This window comes from Salmo trutta, chromosome 39 (genome assembly GCF_901001165.1).
Source record: "Salmo trutta chromosome 39, fSalTru1.1, whole genome shotgun sequence".
NCBI classification, from domain to species: Eukaryota; Metazoa; Chordata; class Actinopteri; order Salmoniformes; family Salmonidae; genus Salmo; species Salmo trutta.
Genome location: NC_042995.1, coordinates 21,121,301 through 21,147,473, shown reverse-complemented (window position 1 = coordinate 21,147,473; position 26,173 = coordinate 21,121,301). Strand labels below are relative to the sequence as shown.

The 26,173-nt window shown below is 43.7% G+C and overlaps 1 protein-coding gene across 2 annotated transcripts in view; it reads left to right on the top strand.

The window, feature by feature from the left end:
- LOC115179726 (B-cell CLL/lymphoma 9 protein) overlaps positions 1-26,173 on the top strand; it is a 108,553-nt gene that overhangs the window by 3,491 nt on the left and 78,889 nt on the right. Inside the window, exon 1 of one of the 2 annotated variants that reach the window (XM_029741419.1) lies at positions 4,020-4,091. The exons of the other annotated variant lie outside the window; for it this stretch is intronic. The gene's annotated coding sequence lies outside the window, so the exon portion shown is untranslated. Of the gene's footprint in view, positions 1-4,019; positions 4,092-26,173 lie in introns of those variants that run through there. 2 annotated transcript variants of the gene reach the window in all.

Here is a 26,173-nt window from a genome sequence, read left to right as displayed (position 1 = left end):
CATTTTTTCAGAGTAGGAAAAGCGAATAGGTCGTGAGCATTTTTGTTACGCAAAAAAAGGCAGACATGGCAACTTGTGAATTTGCATATGACCTCGAGAATGCAACTTAAGTCTGTTTCTCTATACAACAGGAAATAGCATTAAACAAAATGATACTGCTGTAGAATCAGTAAAACATCATACTGAGTAATTAGGTAAAAGAAGAAAAGGCATGATGATTGAATGAGTTCTAGGGTTTAAAACGAAATTCTATCATTGAAAGGGATAGTTCACTGGGGAGCGTGCAACAGAATAAATGGGTTTATTCTTCACAGTTGTCAAATATCTAATGCATAAATTATGCCTACATTACAGCAACAGTTAATAATCCACTGCAAACATAAAAAAGCATTTAGTTAGATGACAGTTTAGTTAATGCCAGGATGTGAGAATGAACACTCGTAATAGTTTCATTATGTCCCGGGGTACCGCAGCAAATTTTTGGTCAGCAGAAATAACTTGAGAATGAGAACGTAGACTGGGGACTTGACTTGTAGACGTGGTGATTCTAGGAGGTTCATTTGGAGGTGTCCATCAGGCTGTGTATTTGGGGGGGGGGGGGGGTGACGGCATTCCAAAGACAGTTGATTTTTTAGAGGGGTCTATGGCAGAGAGATGAGTCCCATGAATCATGCAACTACTAAGATTGTCGCTTCAATCTGGAAGCCAGAGTGAATCACATCACAGTTATATTTGAGCACACTACACACCCTCTTTGGCATTGTCACCGCACCTTTTTGTGTCCTGATTTGGGTTCATGTATTAAGCTCGCGCTGGCTATTGGAGAAGAGGGTAGTAAGAAAGAGTCTTTGTAAGCCCTGCAGCACAGCCTGGCCTCAGGGACCCATCCCCCATCAACAGGCCCTGTAATCAACATGGATTTCTGCCCAAAGTGGTGACAAATTTACCGGTGCTATAGCTAAGCAATTTCAAGGAAAAACGAGCAGAGGATCCAATAATTGATAGAAGGATCAATGGCCGTGGTTCAGGAGAGAGAGAGAGGAGCTCTGCTGCCTGGGCAGACAGCAATCAGACATTTGGCCTCAGCTCCCTACTCTGTCAGGACCGGACTGAGGGGTAGGAGAGAGAGAGAGACAGGTTGATGAACGCAGGGTTAGAAGTATAGGTGGTAGATGAGTGTTTGGATCATTTTTTCTTAGTTCACTCCGATGGTTAGATTATTCCCCAGTCTCTCTCTGCTTGATGACTTCCCCATGTGTTCCAGCCAGTCTGTCTGAGACGGCTGCTGAACTCATTCAGCTGCATGGCTCCACAGAGTACAGGGGCTGTCCAGACAGCCCAAGTTCTCTCTACATAGACCAGAAGTCCCTGACATCTACCTAAGCCTCTGTCACTGGGGAAAAACTTCCCTCAAGTACTGCTACTGAGAAATGTCTAAGGAGGCTTGAGCCAGAATTCAACCAATTGTAAATGAAGGGAAAACCACACTGTGCGTTGACTAAGAATGTTTATGCTGTATTTTAAGGACAGGCGAGGTTTTGTGTCAATCTCAAATGGCGATATCCACGAAAGAATCAGCTTGCGTGGTGTGTCGTTTGAAAACGTTTACCACCTCCGATACAGTGTAAACATTCAGAGTGAATCTCCAGTGGGTTTTTCTTTATAGGTTACCTAGGTCTGTGTTGAGGACTGTGTCTACTCTATAGAGTTGCTACCTTCCTCAAGTGTCAAACCGACGTTAAGTTGAGCCTATTTTCAGAGCTCTTCAGCGTGATATCCCCGATGCTAGCTAAATAATAGCACACAACACTTGATTGAACTCCCCAGCTTCACTTCATCTCTAACAAGCACGTTACAGCACACAAAGCATGTTCATGTTCAAGAGGCCCTTCACACCTGGGTGGGCTCTACAAAAGTACTCGGAGCAGATGAGAGATAATGCAGAGGAACACACATTAGCGATAGCATTAGCGCATAACATTAGCAGTGCTGCTGTCTCAGCTAGGGCTGTGGCGGTCACGAAATTTCGTCAGCCGGTGATTGTCAAGCAAATAACTGTCGGTCTCACGGTAATTGACCGTTAATTAACATAAACACATTCAGCATCTCCTGCCTTCCACATATAGCCTACAAGCCACTGATGCAGACCTTTTGAACATCTACATTTTCAAAAGTCTAATAAATCCATGTAATATAGCCTACACCATCACAATAAATCCATTATTTATTTTAGACAGGTCTAAAGAAGCATGATATGAAGGTGTAGACTATTTCAGAAGAACAGAATAGCATACTCTGAGTTGTCCTTATGTTAGGCCCTGATCTGGCTATGCCATATGGTTGTGGGCTGCGCTTGTTAATTTAGCAGACAAGATTTGCTTAGATTATTTTATAGTTTGAAAAATACAACTGAACAATGCTGAATAAAATATAAGTAATATTTTCTCCAAACGATTTGAGGGAGTGTGCACATGCAGCTATTCTGTGTTGAGCGGTTATTAACAAAAGAAATAGGTATTCCTATATGCTTAATTTTGTCACGGCCTGACCATAGTAAGATGTTATTTTCTATGGTAGAGTAGGTCAGGGGTGTTTTTCTATGTTTTGTATTTCTATGTTCATGTTCTAGTTTTGTATTTCTATGTTGGTTTTGTTTGGGATGATCTCCAATTAGAGGCAGCTGGTCCTCGTTGTCTCTAATTGGAGATCATACTTAAGTAGGGTTTTTTTTTCCACCTGGGTTTGTGGGAGATTAGTTTTGAGTAGTGTCTGTTTCACCTCTGTGTCACGGTTTGTTGTTTTTTGGTCATTCAAGTTTATTTATGTATTGCATAGTTTCACAGTATAAATAAAATGTGGAATGACACACACGCTGCACTTTGGTCCGCTCATTCCTACGACAACCGTACCGTGACAAATTTGGAGTTATTACATTTTTTTTTTTTTTTACAATTGCTAACAAGCATTTACCTATACTTAAGATACTTTTCTAAACTCTTAACACAGAAACACACCTACATCACACAATTAGCCAAATAGTACATTTTCTGCTCAAAACCACATTTTGTTCATTAAATACCAACTCTACATTCAAAATGCAAAAGAACTCTCTACATACACTAACTCTATCAAAACACAGCAAACCCGACTCAATATCTAATCATTCAGTCAAAACACTAGGACATGTTTTCTATCCAAGAGGAACATATAGTCAATCATAGCACAACGACTTTCAACATACTAACAGTTGATGGCCTTACAAAAACTGCATTACTTTTTATGTTTCAGTTCTACCTGCAGACAATAGACAATATGAAATCCATAGTTTTAATAATTCAGTTTCCTTTTACTGTAAACCACTCTACATTTTTGGGTTGAGTGTCGAATGTGTGCATTTTTGGCAACATACTATCTAAAAGTGAATGAGTCATCTTTACTTTATAGAATGTACAGTAGAAAAAAATAGTAAGTGACAGAATTGCTGCAGTAAAAGCTTTATTAGCAACATGAAATTGCTGCCACCCCTGGCAGTCTTCAGCTGAGATGTCTCTGCAGCCGGCATCCATTGCGTCCAGGAGGGACATTTGGTCATGTGGCCGATGATCATACACTTACCAACTCCAGGCAGAAAAAAATGATTCAATGGGGTTGAGGAAAGGCGAGTGGAGGGGAGGAAAAGGGAAACCATTCTTGGACGGGCTGCAAACCAGTTTGTGATTGCATGTGAATGGTGGAATGCTACATTGTCCTATGCAACCACAAATGTCCTCATGTTTCCTCCCACCTGTTCCCTTTCTGCTTCTGGCACCAGTTGTTGGTGGAGGTCATCTAAAAACAAAAGAAGGAGCTCAGTGTTGTAGGGACCAATCTGACATTTCTGCAGGGCCAAACCAGCACTCGAGAAGGCAGCACACGTTGTGATATTTGCTCCTCTCTGACCCGGCACATCAACGGTGCCCCTTCTCCCGATGACGTTTCTTCCCCTCCGACGTGTTTTTTCCAGGTTAAACCCTGCCTCGACTACATAAATGATTTTGTCTGGGGTCTGATTAGCCTCCAACTCCATGACTCTCTGAAAGAAATCAAACACAGTACGTATAAATGCTTTTCAGTATGTCCTACTGTATGTACTGTAACCCATGTTTACATGTAGTGTAGCATAGTGTTCTACTGTATGTACTGTAACCCATGTTTACATGTAGAGTAGCATAGTGTTCTACTGTATGTACTGTAACCCATGTTTACATGTAGAGTAGCATAGCGTCCTACTGTATGTACTGTAACCCATGTTTACATATAGAGTAGCATAGTGTCCTACTGTATGTACTGTAACCCATGTTAACATGTAGAGTAGCATAGTGTCCTACTGTATGTACTGTAACCCATGTTAACATGTAGAGTAGCATAGTGTCCTACTGTATGTACTGTAATCCATGTTAACATGTAGAGTAGCATAGCGTCCTACTGTATGTACTGTAACCCATGTTTACATATAGAGTAGCATAGTGTCCTACTGTATGTACTGTAACCCATGTTAACATGTAGAGTAGCATAGTGTCCTACTGTATGTACTGTAATCCATGTTAACATGTAGAGTAGCATAGTGTCCTACTGTATGTACTGTAACCCATGTTAACATGTAGAGTAGCATAGTGTCCTACTGTATGTACTGTAACCCATGTTAACATGTAGAGTAGCATAGTGTCCTACTGTAACCCATGTTAACATGTAGAGTAGCATAGTGTCCTACTGTATGTACTGTAACCCATGTTAACATGTAGAGTAGCATAGTGTCCTACTGTAACCCATGTTAACATGTAGAGTAGCATAGTGTCCTACTGTATGTACTGTAACCCATGTTTACATGTAGAATAGTGTCCTACTGTATGTACTGTAACCCATGTTTACATATAGAGTAGCATAGTGTCCTACTGTATGTACTGTAACCCATGTTTACATGTAGAGTAGCATAGTGTCCTACTGTATGTACTGTAACCCATGTTTACATGTAGAATAGTGTCCTACTGTATGTACTGTAACCCATGTTAACATGTAGAGTAGCATAGCGTCCTACTGTAACCCATGTTAACATGTAGAGTAGCATAGTGTCCTACTGTATGTACTGTAACCCATGTTTACATCTAGAATAGTGTCCTACTGTATGTACTGTAACCCATGTTAACATGTAGAGTAGCATAGTGTCCTACTGTATGTACTGTAACCCATGTTTACATGTAGAGTAGCATAGTGTCCTACTGTATGTACTGTAACCCATGTTTACATGTAGAATAGCATAGTGTCCTACTGTAACCCATGTTAACATGTAGAGTAGCATAGTGTCCTGCTGTATGTACTGTAACCCATGTTAACATGTAGAGTAGCATAGTGTCCTACTGTATGTACTGTAACCCATGTTAACATGTAGAATAGCATAGTGTCCTTCCTACTGTATGTACTGTAACCCATGTTAACATGTAGAGTAGCATAGTGTCCTACTGTATGTACTGTAACCCATGTTTATCTCACTATAGAACAAGACATACAGTATTGGTTAGACACCATACCTGGACGTATTGGTGCCGGAGTTCCTTGAACCCGCTCACTGTTCCTTTCAAAAGGAACTGTGTACTACTGTTTCATTCGAACTTGTGTTTGGTCAGAGTCCGAGCAATGGTAGTCAGGTTAATGCTTTTTCCACATTGTAAAATACCAGGTTGTCCTCTACAATTCTGGTCTGAATTTCTCTCAGTTTTATTGAATCGTCAGCAATAACCAATCCTGCAATGGCATGCTCTTGGTCTTCACTGAGGAGCTTTCCTCTTCCCCCAGAGGGAGGAAGACATTGCGTCCTTTAGAGGAACAAAAATACAACATATGTATTTGCATTGGGACTGGTGGCCTACAGTTACTGTGGGACATAGCAACAGTAATGATAGAAGAAGCCCTTGGGAAATGCATTACATACCTGTTGGTTCGTTGAAAATTCTGGATAATGGAAGCCACGGTTGACCGTCTGAGATTAGGCTGGACTGTTTCACCAGCCTCTCTCAGTGATAATCCATGGTCTATGATGGTGGCTCTTGCTTCATCAGTGACAACACCTCTTACTCTCCTTTGAACACCACCCCTCATTCTTACTCCCCTCCCCCTACCTCTCCTTCTCCCTTGTCCTGGTCCAACTACTCCTCTGCCTGTCCAGCTACTCCTCTGCCTGGTCCAACTACTCTACTCCTCTCCCTGGTCCAGCTACTCCTATGCCTGGTCCAGCTGCTCCTCTCCCTGGTCCAACTACTCCTCTGCCTGGTCCAGCTACTCCTCTCCCTGGTCCAACTACTCCTATGCCTGGTCCAACTACTCCTATGCCTGGTCCAGCTACTCCTCTCCCTGGTCCAACTACTCCTATGCCTGGTCCAGCTGCTCTACTCCTCTCCCTGGTCCAACTACTCCTATGCCTGGTCCAACTACTCCTCTGCCTGGTCCAGCTACTCCTCTCCCTGGTCCAACTACTCCTATGCCTGGTCCAACTATGCCTCTGCCTGGTCCAGCTACTCCTCTGCCTGGTCCAGCTACTCCTCTCCCTGGTCCAACTACGCCTCTGCCTGGTCCAACTATTCCTCTCCCTTGTCCAGACATTATTTTTTCTCTCTCTGCTCCTCTGTGTTGTTCTGTAACCACACTGACCAAAATCAATCCAAAAAGCCCCCTTTTCACTATGTAATGCTTTTATTATAAAGGTGCATTTTTATGGTGAAAATGATCTTCCCCAAACTTGAAACTCACGCGTTGCTTATGTATGCCAGTCAGTGGTGGAAAAACTACCCAGTTGTCATACTTGAGTAAAAGTATAGATACCTTAATAGAAAAGGACTCAAGTAAAAGTGAAAGTCACCCAGTAAAATACTACTTGAGTAAAAGTCTAAAAGTATTTGGTTTTAAATATACTTAAGTGTCAAACTTAAATGTAAATGATAAAATATACTTAAGTATCAAAAGTAAAAGTACAAGTATAAATAATTTCAAATGCCTTATATTAAGCAAATTCAGACGGACACATTTTCTAGTTTTTATTTTATTTACAGATAGCCAGGGGCACACTCCAACACTTAGACATAATTTACAAACGAAGCATGTGTTTAGTGAGTCTGCCATATCAGAGGCAGTAGGGATGACCAGGGATGTTCTCTTAATAAGTGAGTAAATTAGATAATTTTCCTGTCCTGCTCAGCATTCAAAATATAACGAATACCTTTGGGTGTCAGGGAAAATGTACGGAGTAAAAAGTACATAATTTTCTTTAGGAATGTAGTGAAGTAAAAGTAAAAGTTGTCAAAAATATAAATAGTAAAGTAGAGTACAGATAACCAAAAAACTGCTTAACTATTACTTTAAAGTATTTTTACTAAAGTACTTTACACCGCTGATGAAAGTTAGGCTCTACAGTCCTTGTAAAGCGTATTAATGTGCTTTATTTTAAGAAGATCTTTGGTCACTTTAGTTGTGATACAAACCTTATTAAAACATGTAGGCCTATGGGCTGGCTACATGAGGTGTTTGACCATGATTAGAAAAAGTCACAAAAAAAGACATTGTTTCTTATGCTGGGCATCATTCACAAGCGATAATATATAATTCACAAGTGATAGACTAAAGTTGATAAATAAATATAGTAGGCCTAGCCTATAGAAAGCTGATGGGATCCTCTTTTTAATAAAAGCTCTGTTTTCTCCCACAATTGCATAGCCAATAGAAATGTTGCGCAACATGAGCTCATGGGCTCTCATGAAGTGTTTGATTCAATTTCCGATACACTTGCATTGATGTCAGAGTGATTAGCTTGGAGAAGCCTAATTACCTTCAACGGTCACATGGAATTTGACTGCCTTCGTGATTTGTGACCGCCGGTTGTGGCGGTAATACGGTCACTGCGACAACCCTAGTCTCAGTTCTTGTTAGAGATGCGTTGATCTTGTGTTTGTTTGTTATCGTCAATGGTCTCTCATGGCTCTGCTCGATGCCAAGATGCCAGCAGACGAGGGAAATCTAATTTGGGAGAGAGTTCTCTCCACGATGGAACACAGCTGTTGGAAACCTTGCTATAGTCTCCTGCTTCGTACACATCAGGGCCGTGTTCATTAGGCACCAAACAGAAGAAACTAAAACAAAGACGGACTACCTGGACTTGGTCCAATAAGAAACAGTCACTTGGGTTTCCTGTTACGTGCCCTAATGAACACAACCCAGATGGGTGATGATCAAGGAGAGAGACAATGACCACCTCTGTGAGTATGTACAGCACATTAGATCACAACTCTGGCTTTGGATTGACCTTGGCTTTCCCATGTAGTACTATAATAGGACAGTATATTCTCTGCAGCTAACTGCGAGAGCCGTAACAAGGCAGGACAGTAAAAGGGTCGTTTTCTCTTAGACACATTTGGCCACTTCTGGAAATGGTGCTGTTGTTTAGTGGCTGGAATGTTTCATGACTTTTCCATGGCTGATATAGCTGGAGCAAATGATGGTGCTACTCCGGCGGTAGGCCTGTAATGCTGATCTATTTGCTGTTACTGTTAGCTCTCCATGATATCAGCACAGACCTGCACTTTAGTTCCAATTAATGGACTCAGCATGGGTGAGGAATCAGCTTCGCCAGCATATTAGACAACACACACACACACACACACACACACACACACACACACACACACACACACACACACACACACACACACACACTACTAGAGGATGCCTATACAAAGCCTTCTACAGTAAAAGGTGGTGGTGTCTCTTCCATATCAGTGCCACTTCATTCTTAGAACCCCTCTGGTTTGTCACAGTTACATGGAAATAATACCTGCCCCTTTGCTTTGGGATCATTATTGCTCTATTTTCATAATTGACTGTGTCTGCATGTTGGATCTGGTTCCCATTTCCCCAGGATTTATACTGCTCTATTACATTCCTCTCTCTTCAATTCACATGCACAGAGCCACAGGAGAATTTGATACGCTTCGCATTTGGGAAATCTGAGGCTGAGAGAGAGAGAGAGAGAGAGAAAGAGAGAGAGAGATTTTGAAAGAGAGAGGTGGGAGATAAGGAAAAAAGAGGGTCTGAAAAGAAAAATGTAAAATAATGACAAAGGATCAAAATCTAGAATTTCTGTGTGGAGGTCAGGTTCCTGGTTTAGTGCTTTTGTGGTGCCTTAGCCTCCTGGTTGGGCAGAGGTTAAACCAGATCATTGGCTGCTGGTCTCTGGTCCATGGTGGTGGCAGTAGTGGCGGTGTGGGATAGCAGGCATCAGGGAGGAGGGTGAGTCATCAGGGAGCCCAGCGCTCACAATATACAAGTAGCAAAAAGGACTGGAGAAAGGGAGGGAGGGAAGGAGGGGGAGAAGGGAGGGGGCTGTGATGAATTCAAAGCAGTCTTGCTTGACTGGTGATGTTTATTGGTCCATGGAAGCTTCTGGAAGTATGCTAATGACTCTTATCCTGTGAGTGTGAGTGTGAGTGTGTGAGAGAGAGAGGCGATGAGCGACTTTCCCCAACATCTCTCACTGTCTGTCACACATGTACACAAACACACACACACACACACACACACAGAGACACACAGAGGCACATGTGGAAAAGGGGCAGGAAGGTACTCTGAATCTGGAAAAAACAACATACTTACAGTGACATGTAGAGAGAGGGAGAGATGCGAGGAGAGGGGGGAGATTCCTGGACAGCATGTGCTGCTGTAGGTGCAACGCAACCATAGCGGTAAAAAGAGCAAAGCGACTGACTGAAAGAGCTGTGATCCTTTCCAGTCTGATACGACAACCAATGTTAGAGCTGATTCAGATCGATTCGGCTGCTCATGTCCAGAGTCCACTTCATTGATTATTTTGGCAGGTGTGAACGACTGGGTTCGGAAACCCAGGTCTCTGACGTGCCTCAAAACTGTGAGCCTGCTGAGCTAAACGCTATCAGAACCCTGTAGCCGAACCCTTTAAAACCACTGACAATTGTCCATCTCTTCTCACAGATCTGCTATGACACAGCTTAGTCACGGATAATAATGTAATAATCTTTCGATTCACTGGATCCCCACACCTTCCTCAAGGACAAGGGCTTTTCATTCAGACATAGAGCAAGTTATATACACTCCTAAACCACACATCGTCTCCCATGGCAACAGGTGCATTTCTCAGTGCCACAGGTAGTGCGTGTGTCAACATCACAGGTGTTTTGTGCTGCTCAGGCACAACAAAGGTCACCTCATAGTCTCTGTGAGGAGCAACCAGAGCCACACATTCTACCTGTTACTTTGTACTTGCAGGAACAAAAGTTTGCATCATTTTTGAAACCTCTCTCACACATTGTAGCCCCTTCACCCTGCTCTCAGCACTTTCTCAACCTCAGATACCAATACGATATCTCCTTATACTGTTCAGTGTACTACTACCAAGGCAGGGCAATCAAAATCATACCGATCTTGAATGCCCTGCCTTTTTTTCCCCCACACAGCCATTTTCCTCTGCTGCTGTGAATGATAAGCACTGTGATATGTTCCATCCTATTCCTATCTCAAGGCTCCTATACACTCATGCACCCCATACAGGCATACACAACTCTCCAGTATGGATTTACTGTGTAAGGGGGTGTATTGTGTGTCGTGACTATAGCTGTGGGGTTGCGTGGAGCAGGTTGGTATTTATTGTCGTGAATCTTGAGCTGGAGGCAGTTCTGGTGACTAGCTGGTACAGCCACAATCAAAAAAGTACAAAAAATCGGATTTTTAACCTTAACCCTAACCTTAAATTAAGACCAAAAAGCTAATTTTTGTTTTTATGAATCTTTACGATACAGCCAAGTTTGACTCTGCAGCTGGCCTATCTAGTGGAAGTCGCTCAGTTTTGCCTTCAGGGCAAGATTAATGACAATAAATATCAACCTGCTTGGGTGGATGACAAGCTGGTCTTGTGTCAGCGAGTTACCCCGTTTGCATGAGCATCATGTGCATGATCATCTCTTGTATTTGCAGTGGGAATGTGGTGTTGAAATGTGGTGTTTGTGTGTATATTGTATGCATGTGCTGGGTGTCTGTCTGTTTGTGTATGCGTGCTGTGGTGCAGAGCAGTAATGCTTCTGCTCAGCGTAGCAGATCACACTAGCATCTGCGCAGCTGTGCTGGTGACGGCTCCTCCGAGAGCATGGGGAACGGGCGCAGCTGTGCATATCTCTCTCTCGTTCTCTCTCCTGCTGTCTTTCTCTTTCTTACTCTCTCTTTCTCTTCCTATCTCTCTCTTTTTTTCTCTCTCTCTCTCTATCCCCCTATCTCTCTGCTATCATCCTCCCTCCCTTTTTCTCTCCTGTCTTTCCTGTCTTTCCTCTGCGTCTCTATCTTTCTCCCTCCCCTCTTTCACTCTCTGTCTTTCTCCCTCCCCTCTGTCTTTCTCCTTCCCCTCTCTCACTCTGTCTCACTGTCTGCTATCTTTCTTCTGTGTCTCTCCCTCTCTCTCCCTGCCTCTGCCCCGCCTCCCTTCCTCCACCTCTCTTCTTTCTGGTGAATTCAGGCGCCGGCCTGACTTTCCGTAACTCAATCGTGGTTCCACCAAGGGCTTGTTGGACTGTATCCCCATGGTAGCCCTCATCAAAAAGCAGAGACTGATATGTCAGATGTTGACCCATCAAACCCACATACTACTGGTCCCATAGATCAGCACAGGCCAGCTCTCACCACACCTCCGTGCAATGCATTGTGGGTGTGACTCCAAAGTCCAAGGGATTTTGGCTCTCGACTCAACGTCCTGTGCTTTACTTGGCCCACGGCTTCGTGGAACCCTGGGCTTTGGAGCTGCTCCTTAGTTAGTATGTGAAAATAAACTTGAACTATTCCCTCTTTGGATAAACCCCGTGCTCCAGCACTTTGTTGTACTTTGAGGAGGAAATGGACTATGAAATGAGAAAGTTCAGATTCAGAACATCCAAAGCACATGGAGAATAACTATACTGATAATTCAATCTAGCCTAAAGAACAGGGCCAGTTTCCCGTACACAGATTACGTAAAACTAGTTCTCGACTAAAAAGCTATTTCAATGGAGATCATTTTTAATCCAGGACTAGTCTTAATCTAGGTCCAGAGTTAGGCCATTTTGCCTGATTTCTTTGCTCTATAAGAAGGTGATTGGGCCAAAGAGAAGATTGCGTTAGTAGTTCAGATCCAGACTCTGGGTGGCCTGCTCTTGTTTTCAGAGCTAGTAGCTTAGCAGTGAATCACTTGAGGGATTTTCAAAGGAAGGACAAGAGCTATTCTATTTTCGAAAGACAGGGGCAGTTATGCTGTGTTTATCAAGCTTTTAAGAGGTATTTAGGGCATGTAGCCTAGTAGCTGGGGTAAAACTTCTGTCTTTATAGTGAAACAGAACGCGGGCCAAGGTGTGTTGAGAGTATTAGTTCTGAGGATTAGTAATTTAGAGTTGTGTTTATGCTAAATAAACTAAACCAAAATCTATAATTGGTTTAAATTCTGCCGAAACCTAACACTGAAAATTCGAGATGATGTGACACACAACTAAAATCCCATTGAAAACCCAGAGAGCCCATTTCGCCAGAAGCCAATATTGTGTTCTACCTGGTGTGACTACCCCTCCCAAAACCCTCCCTATAGCCCTTGCCAGTAATATTTTCCTAATTTCTATCAAGGTTTCATTCCTCCCCAGCAGGACACATACACACAAACACACAGACACGCCACAAGCTAGCTAGCTAAATAAAGGAAGACAAAACGTTTTTTTTTAAAAACCTTTTCAGCACAGGTTGGCTGTACGATCAATAGTGTTTCCACTGTAGGTAAACGACGCTCAGAGCTGCAGCAGTATTGGACTGTCAAAACAGGGCGTCACAGAGGGCTGCTGGGTATGTGCCTCTCCTACCCTCTCTCCCTCTGTCTTCCCCTCTGCTTCTCTCTTGCACCTTCTGTTTCCCTCTGCCCCCTCTCCCTCTGCCTCCCTCCCCCAGCTCTGTTGTTTTTTTCCTAGCTCAAACAATAAGCAGCCACACCAGCCAGGGTAAATTATTTCTGTCTGTTTAGACAACCTTTCAACAACAACAAAAAAGGTTCCTTGCACTGTAAAGTGAGGTTCCATGCAAATGTATGTGCTCTTGATTATATGTATTGATGGTGATGATGATCAGGGTTCATTGACATTTTCTGTTGAGAGGTACAAAACAAAATCTGTTGCGTGCCCTAATGAACACAACCCTGGTGTGAATGGACACTAGCTCCCGTCAACACTGTTCTCTTTGTGCCCCCAATAATTCGATGACGTTAGTGGAGACAGTACTTGTTTAGCATTGATCTGTACGCTCTGACTGACACTGGAGTGCATGCATGAGCTAATCACGCTAACCATGCTGTGTTCCCTACAAGCCAAAGCTCCAATGTTGTTCTTCAAATGCAGCCCCAGTCTGGCCTGAGGCTTTCCATGGGCTAAAACCTTGTTGGTTTACTGGAACATTGAGTAAAGGGGACACTTGGCCCCTTTGTAAGCGGGTTAGCTGTTAGCTACGTTAGCTTTGTTGTTTTTTCTACACCTAATTCATATCCAGACTCTGTGTCCTTTCTTTACAGCTATATAAAATGTGTCAAAACTTGCATCCAAACACACAGGAAATAACTCTTGCACAGTCACAGATCTACTGCTAGCGTGTTAGCTATATGATGATGAGGCATTTGCAATGCGTCATGCCTCAATCAATGCTTTCATCGTCATAGAGATAAATGGCTGTGTGGACACGGACGCGGACAGAGACAGGGTCTGCTGTCCATCACCCAGACGGAGACCCTCTCTGTCAGAGGGTCGCCATGGTGACGGCCAGGGCCCATCCCAGACGGGGTCCATGTTACAGACACAAAAAAACCCTCCTCCTCGTCCCCCTACTCGTCCCCATGCAGCGAGCAGACGTACCACTGCTGCTCCATGGCTCTGGGCCCGTTTGTGTGGCCGCTGTGTGGTGGCAGCAGGCAGGCAGAGGGGGCTCAACCCAGGACCTGAGTCAGCCTGCCACCCCCTCAGGATATAGGTCAGCTCTGGTGAAGTGGCCCACGGGGAGGGGAGGAGAGGTGAGAGAGCGTGACGTGTCTGGCTGAGAGACTGCATGGGACTCTCTCTCTCAATTCAATTTAAGGGGCTTTATTGGCATGGAAAACACATGTTTACATTGTCAAAACAAGTGAAATAGATAATAAATAAAAGTGAAATAAACCATAAAAAATGTACAGTAAACATTACACTCACAAAAGCTCCAAAAGAATAAGAACATTTTAAATGTCATATTATGTCTATATACTGTACAGTGTTGTAAGGATATGCAAATAATTAAAGTTCAAAAGGGAAAATAAATCAACATAAATATGGGTTGCATTTACAATGTATTCGTTCTTCACTGGTTGCCCTCTTCTTGTATCAACAGGTCACAAATCTTGCTGCTGTGATGGAACACTGTGGTATTTCACCCAATGAATATGGGAGTTTATCAAAATTGGACTTGTTTTTTAATTATTTGTGGGTCTGTGTAATCTGAGGGAAATATATGTCTCTAATATAGTCATACATTTGTCAGGAGGTTAGGAAGTGCAGCTCAGTTTCCACCTCATTGTATGGGCAGTGTGCACATAGCCTGTCTTCTCTTTAGAGCCAGGTCTGCCTATGGCGGCCTTTCTCAATAGCAAGGCTATGCTCACTGAGTCTCTACATAGTCAAAGATTTCCTTAATTTTGGGTCAGTCACAGTGATCAGGTATTCTGCCATTGTGTACTCTCTGTTTAGGGCCAAATAGCATTCTAGTTTGCTCAGTTTTTTTGTTAATTCTTTCCAAGGTGTCAAGTAATTATCTATTTGTTTTCTCATGATTTGGTTGGGTCTAATTGTGTTGCTGTCCTGGGGCTCTGTGGGGACTATTTGTGTTTGTGAACAGAGCCCCAGGACCAGCTTGCTTAGGGGGCTTTTCTCCAGATTAATTTCTCTGTAGGTGATGGCTTTGTTATGGAAGGTTTGGGAATCACCTCATTTTAGGTAGTTGTAGAATTTAACGGCTCTTTTCTGGATTTTGATCATTAGCGGGTATCGGCCTAATTCTGCTCTGCATGCATTATTTGGTGTTTTATGTTATGAGGATATTTTTGCAGAATTCTGCATGCAGTCTCAATTTGGTGTTTGTCCCATTTTGTGAATTCTTGGTTGGTAAGCAGGACCCCAGACCTCACAACCATAAAGGGCAATGGGTTCAATAACTGATTCAAGTATTTTTAGCCAGATCCTAATTGGTATGTTGAATTTTATGTTCCTTTTGATGGCATAGAAGGCCCTTCTTGCCTTGTCAGATTGATCGTTCACAGCTTTGTGGAAGTTACCTGTGGCGCTGATGTTTAGGCCGAAGTATTTAAAGTTTTTTGTGTGCTCGAGGGCAACGGTGTCTAGATGGAATTTATATTCGTGGTCCTGGCAACTGGACCTTTTTTGGAACACCATTATTTTTGTCTTACTGAGATTTACTGCCAGGGTCCAGGTCTGACAGAATCTGTGCAGAAGATCTAGATGCTGCTGTAGGCCCTTCTTGGTTAGGGACAGAGGCATCAGATCATCAGCCAACAGTAGACATGTGACTTCAGATTATAGAATGGTGAGGCCGGGTGCTCTCTCTCTCTCTCTCTCTCTCTCTCTCTCTCTCTCTCTCTCTCTCTCTCTCTCTCTCTCTCTCTCTCTCTCTCTCTCTCTCTCTCTCTCTCTCTCTCTCCTCTCTCTCTCTCTCTCTCTCTCGTGTGTTGGGAGGTGATGTGTGTGTGTTTCTTTCTGAGTGTGTTTTTTTTTGGTGTGTGTGTGTTTGCGTGCATGTGCGAGAGAGAATATAAAGAAAGCAATTGTGTGTGCATGTTAAATGTTATGTCAAAGGTATGTCCGTCATGAAAAATATCTGCCTGTCAATGCCTAGGTTTAGTTTATTATACCAGACCCGGTGGTATGGATGACTTTAGTATGCTTCAGCTTCCTCTCCATTCTCACCCCCACCCATCTCTCTCACCTCCACCCATCCCTCTCTCTCTCTCTCTCTCTCTCTCTCTCTCTCTCTCTACATCTTAATTCCTATCGCTGTGATGTACTTCTTATAAGCCCCGACAGCCTAGTTAGTATTCTAGGAGAGCCATCAACAGCAAGAGAGCAATGTCACTGTCTCCATAGCCCCTCTCCTCTTTAGCCATTGAAAATGAGCACACAAATAAAAACCTCCGTCTGTCTCGAGATGCTTATCCCTGCAAATGGGTCTGAAATGGCAGGAGAACCAATATGAGACCGAGAGATAAAGGGAGGGAGCGATAGCCCTCGACACTGTACGGACGGCGGAGTGTCATCGAAGAAATGCACAGAGAGACAGAGAGAGATCATTACATCAAATTAGGCTAATTAAACGTAATTATCTGTAGGCGAGAGCAATATGAACCCAGGAAGTAGTGTTCCCGCCTGCCTATATTTAGAGTTGGCAACAGAGACAGAGAGGGAGGGGGAGACAGTCATTACTTAATCATATAGCTGTGATTAGGTCGGGGCTGGTTAAGTCTCTCCCTCTCGTTGTGTCTGTGCACCAGGACTACGATAGTAAGACTAGGAAGAGCCCATGGCTATTCCTGACCACAAACAATGTGTGTGCGTTAGATGTGTGTATATCTGTGAAGATAATTGTAAAAAAAAATTGTAAGAACGCCTGTGTGTGAGAGTGTGTCTTGTGTGTGTCTCTGTGTTGTATACAGGGCTGCTGCTGTGCATGAATATAAATTCACACCAGAGCCAGGAGGAATCTGAAGGAAGATGACACGTGAACCTGTCTCTTGCCGTACCCATGGCAACGCAGGGAGCGGAGAGGGGTGGGGGTTTACTCAAAGGCTCTGGGAGAGAGAGAGAGAGAGAGAGAAGCGACTTTCCCCAACGTCTGTCACACATGTACACAAACACACACAGAGGCACATGAGAGAGAGACTTTGATTGACCGGAGCTTTCTTTAATCCAACCCATACTCTATCCTAGACATGGTACGTAGGCATATTACTATACAAGAGTACCTTACGAGCATGACATTATTTGTAGCTCATTTGTCATTTAAAAACAGTATCTTGGGTTTGGACAACAGTGCGTGGCTTTACCTACTACTCATTAGCAGGTAACATGCTGTGTGTGATTCGAACAAGAACCTGGTGACTGGATGACTGTCAATAGAAAACTTTTATTTTTGATGAGAACCATAACAAGGACCACTCACAGAGAAAGAAAGAGAGAGAGAGAGAGCGAAAGAGAGAGAAGCTTAGATAGCGTCGATGCTTCCAGGGACATGATTTAATCAAATGTGCTGAAAAACGGGGAGGGGTTTCCCAGGGGCAGGGGTGGGGTCCGGTCCCACACTGTCCGTGTGAGGAGGGAGGGACGGAGACACATGATTGGTGGTTTGGTGGTGGTGGGTCCTCAAAGGGTGATGGTAGATTAACCACTCGACAGGCTCCTCTGTCTCTCTCCCCAGCTGTGGAAGATTGGGATGTGTTCACTAGGCATCAAACGGGAAAAAACGACTGAAACAGGGTGGGACTTCTGTTCACCATTGCAAAATGTTTAAAACATTTTGAGTTGCATGCCCTTATGAACACTGCCCTGCTGAGCAGAATAATCTTGTCGTTCCAAGAAACAGACAGGAAAATAGATCTATCTAGTTATGTCTGTCTGTCTGTCTGTCTGTCTGTCTGTCTGTCTGTCTGTCTGTCTGTCTGTCTGTCTGTCTGTCTGTCTGTCTGTCTGTCTGTCTGTCTGTCTGTGACAGCGATCTCACACCTAGATTCACAAGAGTACACCCTGCGGGAGGACTGTGTGTGACAGAGATGTTCACAGCTACTGAACACAGAGGGGGATGCCATGTTAGTCAGGGGGGTACAGAAGTGGACCATGTTACGATTGAGATGTTAAAGCACACAACTGGACACTTTATACTGTAGGCCTACACTGTACATTAACTATATTTGATGGATTGGTGTTCAGTTTGTGTAGTAACAGTTGCAGACACGTTTGTGTTCCATCAAATCGTATTTGTCACATGCGTCGAATACAACAGGTGTAGGCCTTACCGTGAAATGCTTACTTACAAGCCCTTAACCAACAATGGAGTTTGCATAGTTTTACTCATTTTTCTCCCCAATTTCGTGATATCCAATTGGTAGTTACAGTCTTGTCCCATCGCTGCAACTCCCGTACGGACTCGGGAGAGGTGACGGTCCAGAGCCATGCGTCCTCCGAAACACGACCCTGCCAAGCCGCACTGCTTCTTGACACGCTGCACACTTAACCCGGAAGCCAGCCGCACCAATGTGTCGGAGGAAACACTGTGCACCTGGCGACCGAAGTCAGCGGGCAGGTGCCCGGCCCACCAAAGGAGTCGCTGGAGCGCGATGAGACAAGGAAATCCCGGGCGGCTAAACCCTCCCTCAACTAGGACGACGCTGGGCCAATTGTTCGCCGCCTTATGGGTCTCCTGGACACGGGATCGAACCCGGATCTGTAGTGACGCCTCAAGCACTGCGATGCAGTACCTTAGTATGATTCAATCTTAGTCCTATGTTGATGCTTGATGGTTCGTCGGAGGGCATAGCAGGATATATTTTAAGCATCCGGGTAAGAGTCCTGCTCTTGAAAGTGGCAGCTCTACCCTTTAGCTCAGTGTGGATGTTCCCTGTAATCCATGGCTTCTGGTTGGCGTATGTACGTATGGGGACGACGTCATCGATGCACTTATTGATGAAGCCGGTGACTGATGTGGTAAACTCCTCATCCCAAACTGGTCATCTCTGTATAGCCATCGCAAGAGCCACTGGTTGATGCTTATTTATAAAACCCTCTTAGGCCTCATTCCCCCCTACCTGAGATGTCTACTGCAGCCCTCATCCTCCACATACAACACCCATTCTGCCAGTCACATTCTGTTAAAGGTCCCCAAAGCACACACATCCCTGGGTCGCTCGTCTTTTCAGTTCGCTGAAGCTAGCAACTGGAACGAGCTGCAACAAACACTCAAACTGGACAGTTTTATCTCAATCTTTTCATTCAAAGCCTCAATCATGGACACTCTTACTGACAGTTGTGGCTGCTTGCGTGATATATTGTTGTCTCTACCTTCTTGCCCTTTGTGCTGTTGTCTGTGCCCAATGTTTGTACCATGTTTTGTGCTGCTACCTTGTTGTGTTGCTACCATGTTGTGTTGTCATGTGTTGCTGCCTTGCTATGTTGTTGTCTTAGGTCTCTCTTTATGTAGTGTTGTGTTGTCTCTCTTGTCGTGATGTGAGTGTTGTCCTATATTTTTATTTATTTAAAATGTTTAATCCCAGGCCCTGTACCCACAGGAGGCCTTTTGCCTTTTGGTAGGCCATTATTGTAAATATGAATTTGTTCTTTACTGACTTGCCTAGTTAAATAAAGGAAGAACATTTATATAATAAATAAAACATGCCATCGGATGAATCCCGGAACATATTCCTGTCTGTGGTAACAAAACAGTCCTGTAGCTTAGCATCTGCGTCATCTGACCACTTCCTTATTGAGCAAGTCACTGGTACTTCCTGCTTTAGTTTTTGATTAAGAAACAAGTTGTGGTTGTGGGTATGCATGTGTGTGTGGGAGGAGGGGACAGGCCATATATTTAGGTCCAGGATACACCTCTTGTTCTCTTGCCCTCTCTCGTGTCACACACACTCACTCGCTAATGTAGTAACATACATCTAAAACACACACACACACACACACACGAGAGGTAAGCTGTCAAGGCTGTTTAATTTGAGAGTGGCCAGCACCCATAAACACACAGGGATAAATAATTCAGACCAGTCAGTCCATGGGCAGGAAACTGGGCCTGGGGCACACACACACACCAAACATGCAGCATTGAATATTGCCTCGTTTAAAAAAAATAAAAGGTTTAACACATTTTGATTGGTTTTCTGAGCTACACCAGGTGTGTCTCTATGTCTGAGAGACTCTTTTTGTCTGTTGCTGCATTGAGTTTGTTACAGTTGAAGTTAGAAGTTTACATACCGTAGCCAAATACATTTAAACTCAGTTTTTCACAATTCCTGACGTTTAATCCTAGTAAATATTCCCTGTTTTAGGTCAGTTAGGATCACCACTTTATTTTAAGAATGTGAAATGTCAGAATAATAGTTGAGAGAATTTATTTATTTCAGATTTTATTTATTTCTTCACATTCCCAGTGGGTCAGAAGTTTACATACACTCAATTAGTATTTGGTAGCATTGCCTTTAAATTGTTTAACTTGGGCCAAACGTTTCGGGTAGCCTTCCACAAGCTTCCCACAATAAATTGGGTACATTTTGGCCCATTCCTCCTGACAGAGCTGGTATAACTGAATCAGGTTTGTAGGCCTCCTTGCTCGCACACACTTTTTCAGTTCTGCCCACAAGTGTTCTATAGGATTGAGGTCAGGGCTTTGTGATTGCCACTCCAATACCTTGACTTTGTTGTCCTTAAGCCATTTTGCCACAACTTTGGAAGTATGCTTGGGGTCATTGTCCATTTGGAAGACCCATTTGCGACCAAGCTTTAACTTCCTGACTGATGTCTTCAGCTGTTGCTTCAATATATCCACATAATTTTCCTACCTCATGATGCCATCTATTTTGTGAAGTGCACCAGTCCCTCCTGCAGCAAAGCACCCCCACAACATGATGCTGCCATCCACGTGCTTCACGGTTGGGATGGTGTTCTTCGGTTTGCAAGCATCCCCCTTTTTCCTCCAAACATAACGATGGTCATTATGGCTAAACAGTTCTATTTTTACTTCATCAGGCCAGAGGACATTTTTCCAAAAAGTATGATCTTGTCCCCATGTGCAGTTGCAAACCGTAGTCTGGCTTTTTTATGGCAGTTTTGGAGTAGTGGCTTCTTCCTTGCTGAGCGGCCTTTCAGGTTATGTCGATATAGGACTCGTTTTACTGTAGGTATAGATACTTTTGTACCTGTTTCCTCCAGCATCTTCACAAGGTCCTTTGCTGTTGTTCTGGGATTTATTTGCACTTTTCGCACCAAAGTACGTTCATCTCTAGGTCTCCTTCCTGAGCGGTATGATGGCTGCGTGGTCCCCTGGTATTTATACTTGCATACTGTTGTTTGTACAAATGAACGTGGTACCTTCAGGCGTTTGGAAATTGCTCCCAAGGATGAACCAGACTTGTGGAGGTCTACCATTGTTTTTCTGAGGTCTTGAGTGATTTCTTTAGATTTTTCCATGATGTCAAGCAAAGAAGCACTGAGTTTGAAGGTAGGCCTTGAAATACATCCACAGGTACACCTCCAATTGACTCAGATGATGTCAATTAGCCTTTCAGAAGCTTCTAAAGCCATGACATCATTTTCTGGAATTTTCAAAGCTGTTTAAAGGCACAGTCAATCAACTTTGTGTATGTAAACTTCTGACCCACTGGAATGTGATACAGTGAATTTTAAGTGAAATAATCTGTCTGTAAATAATTGTTGGAAAAATTACTTGTGTCATGCACAAAGTAGATGTCCTAACCGACTTGCCAAAACTATAGTTTGTTAACAAGAAATTTGTGGAGTGGTTGAAAAATGAGTTTTAATGACTCCAACCTAAGTGTATGTAAACTTCCGACTTCAACTGTATGTGGCTGGTGGTGGCATTGTTCACACTCCTTCCTGCATGCCTCCTAGTGTCTGACTCAGTAAATCTTATAGTGTATATCCACTGGCCCTCTGTATAGTCCCATCAACACAAGGGGCCCCTAGTTACTTGATCCCGTGTGGCGGTAGTGTCCCCAAATCCTCCACAGAGTAGGAGCTCTGTCTGTCTGGGAGGCAGGTGGAGGGGGGCAAGAGAGGGGGAGAGAGGCACCAGGGCCAGGAGCTGAGGGGTGTAGTCTGGGGAAAGAGGCCCCCGGGCAGCAGCTGCAAAGAGAGGCCCAGGGTCATTGGTAGGTTGGCGGGCTAGCTTTCTTGGCCCAGCACTGGTGGAGAAATGTGGGATGTGCATATCACCTACACACTCCTCCAACAGAGGCCAGAGTGAAGCCCTAATTGAAGACTATAAACAAGCAGGAAAACATACATCCGGAGACTGCGGATGTATGTTTTCCTGCTCAGAGCATGCGCAGATCAGCTGGCAGACTGGGACAACCTCTCGTTGTAATTTGACCGCCGTCATGACTCTTGGCCGCCGGTGTGGCGGTAATACAGTCACCATAACAGCCCACGTCGAGAGCTTCCCGTTCCTCGGTGTCCAAATCCCTAAGGACAGCACCTCTTCCCCCTCAGGAAGTTAAAAAAGGTTTGGCATGGGCCCTTAAATCCACAAAAAGTTATACATCTACACCATTGAGAGAATCTTGACTGCTTCACTGCTTGGCAACAGCACCGCCCTCGATCACATGGCGCTACAGAGGGTGGTGTGGACAGCCCAGTACATCACTGGGACCAATCTCCCTGCCACCCAGGACCTCATAAAGGAATTCACAGAAAATCGTTAAGAACTTCAGCCACCTAAGCCATAGACTTTTCTCTCTGCTTTAGCACAGCAAGCGGTACTAGTGCATCAAGTCTGACACCAACAGGCTCCTGAAAGGCTTCTATCCCGAAAGCCATAAGACTGCTAAATAGCTAACAGAATGGGTACACAGACTGAGTTGACCCTTGTATTTTATTTGTATTTTTGCAAACTCCAAAACACACATAACATGCAGACACATTTATACTGACTCTACACACACGCACACACGATCATCAGTTACGCTGTTGCTACTCTGTTTATCATACATTACATGACAAGAGTATATACAAAGGTATGTGGACACCCCTTCAAATTAGTTGATTCAGCTATTTCAGCCACACCCGTTGCTGACAGGTGTATGAAATCGAGCACAAAGCCATGCAATCTCCATGGACAAACATTGGCAGCATGGACAAACATTGGCAACATTGGTGACTTTCAACGTGTCGTCGTCATTGGATGCCACCTTACCAACAAGTCAGTTCCTCAAATGTCTTCCCTGCTAGAGCTGCCCCGGTCAACTGTAAGTGTTGTTATTGTGAATTTGAAACATCTAGGAGCAACAACGGCTAAGTCGCGAAGTGGTAGGCCGCACAAGCTCACAGAACGGGACCGGCGAGTGCTGTAGCGCGTAGAGCGTAAAAATCTGCTCTTGGTTGCAACACTCACTACCAGTTCCAAATTGCCTCTGGAAGCAACGTCAGCACAAGAACTGTGGCCGAGCAGCCGCACACAAGCCTAAGATCACCATGCGCAATGCCAAGAGTCGGCTGGAGTGGTGTTAAGCTCGCCGCCATTGGACTCTGTGGTAGTGGAAACGCGTTCTCTGGAGTGATGAATCACCCTTCACCATCTGGCAGTCGAATGGACAAGTCTGGGTTTGGCAGATGCCAGGAGAACGCTACCAGCCCCAATGCATAGTGCCAACCCGTTAAGTTTGGTGGAGGAGAAAAATGGTCCAGTAAAGGAATATCTTAAAGCTACAACATACAATGACATTCTAGACAATTTTGTGCTTCCGTCTTTAGGGCAACAGTTTGGGGATGGCCCTTTCCTGTTTCAGCATGACAACACCCCAGTGCACAAAGCAGGGTCCATACAGAAATGGTTTGTCGAGATCAGTGTGGAAGAACTTTACTGGACTGCACAGAGCTCTGATCTCAACCCCATCGAACATCTTTGGGATGAATTGGAACGCCAACTGCGAGCCAGGCCTAATCGCCTAAAATCAGTGCCTGACCTGACTAATGCTCTTGTGGCTGAATGGATGCAAGTCCCCTCAGCAATGTTCCAACATCGAGTGGAAAGCCTTCCAAGAAAAGTGCAGGCTGTTATAGCAGCAAAGGTGGGACCAACTCCATATTTGTTTGACGAGCAGGTGTCCACATACATTATTTGTGTATATCCTGATGCCTAGTCACCTAGGTGCCTAGTCACCTTATCCCTATATATATGCTAGTTTTTGTGCTACATTGACATTGAGTACTGCATTGTTGGTTTTGGAGCTTGCAAGAAAGGCATTTCACTGTACTTGTGCACGTGACATTAAAACTTGAAACCACGGCAACCAGTAATGGCTGTGTATACTGTATACCATATTGATCCTCCGTGTGATATAGATAGACCTACTCACCCCATGTCTTAGAGCTCATAACATAATGTCCATTGTGGCCAGATGTGGTGATTCTTTAAAATGGCAATCAAGGATTTAAACAACCCCACCACTTTTTTGGCAAACAGCTGAGGGATAAGGCTGGAGAAATGTAACCATTCTCAAATTCATAGACGAGGCTCTGGATGCAAGGACTGGTCATCCAGCCCCATCCCTCAGCTGTTTACCAAAAAAGGTGGTTGCCGCTTTGTTGTTATTTGAATCCCAGATGAACCCTTTAAGGAACAGTGGAGGGCAGTTTTTTTGTGTCCTCCTGCCTCGATGTTGGTTTTTTCAGCGTTCACAGTCCCACAAACGGGATACATCCAGGCCAGACAGAGAGGAATCCCAGGAATTTTATCTGGAGCCAAAAGCGTTTTAAAGGAACACTCAATAGATTTTGTTTTATGTACACAGAATTTGCTTTCAATTGAGGCGCATGACTGCAGTTTCTTTGCTTACTGTCCCAAATTACAGCTTTTTGAGATTTGGTGTTGTGGTTTGCTGGTAGCTTACCATTTGATGTATTGTTGACAGTATGTATCCTAGTAGTTATGGCTGACAGTAGTTATGGCTGGACAAATACTGAATGTTGTATAAAGATTTGATTGACTGTGAATTCATATTTTACATTGTGAATGGATCCCAATTCTATTTCAGAGTTTACTTTGCTGCTTTGATGAACATGGTCATTTGCTGCTTTGATAAAGTGGTGTTCATTTGGTTGCTTTTCAGTATGGTACTGCGTAATGAACGTAGAGCTCTGTGAGTGTGTGTGTGTGTGTGTGTGTTTATGCATGAGGTTCTACATCAGATGGCTGTAAAGGGCAGACATTCTTGGTAAAAAAAAATAAATGGTCCACTGTATGTCTGCTCCAGGAAGAGCTTCATTTGTTTTCGACCGATGACTGTTTTTGATCAACCACTTAAGCTGAAATTCAACGCAAGGCATTACAGCGCAGCCCACTATACAACTCACAACGCACCTTTTAAAGGGATTTTCCCTAATGTTCGCGGATATCACATTTATGGTAAACGCTGCGCAGGTCGGCTCAAGTGTAAATGATCCATAATGCTCCTTGAATTGAATCCTGGCTTTAGTTTGTCCAAAGGCAGAACCTGTGGAATCAGTTATTATATGGATGAAATATCTACATAGTCTCAAAAAACATAAGAGAACCATTTGATTATTAATGCTCTTTCTAAAGATGTTTGTTTGTAAAACAGGAACAACTCAACGAGGCATATCTTTGTGTTACCGTGGGAGTGGGTAGAGCTCTTATTGGTGTAAAGTTAGGGTCTGGGAGCAGTTTGCCTGGAGCATAAAGTCACAAAAGGCTGCTAGGCTTCCGATTACAGCTGGGAAACTGAGTAGGATGACAGAAATAGTGCACTGTCTGGAGAGACATCTCAGCCGGAGTACAGAATCAGAACACACACACACACACACACACACACACACACAGCTATCTCTCCCGTCTCTCTCTGTATTATTATATATACACACACATTTTATTTAGGGGGTAGATCAGCTTTAATATTGCAGATAGATTGTGGCTTCCATCAATGTAATTGCATGTATCATTTCCAGTCCTACATATTTTTGTGGTAAATATATAAATGATAGAAAATATTATTTTTTTTAATATATTTTCCTTTATTATGTTCCCCTAACCATACCACCCCTCCCCTAATTAGGATAAACTAATGGACAACAACACTTAAGCTTCTACTTCCAGCTTATGCATACTATATACATCAGTGTATTTTACAAAGGTTATCTTTTGTTTGTTTTTAGTCCCGTGCTTCAGCTCCACTGTGTCTCTGTATTTGTGACGTGGTTGGACCCAGGTGCAGAGAATGGACAGGACGAGGAATCAATGACTCAGGATAAACGTAAATACTTCACTCGAAAAGTGAGAACATAATGATAAC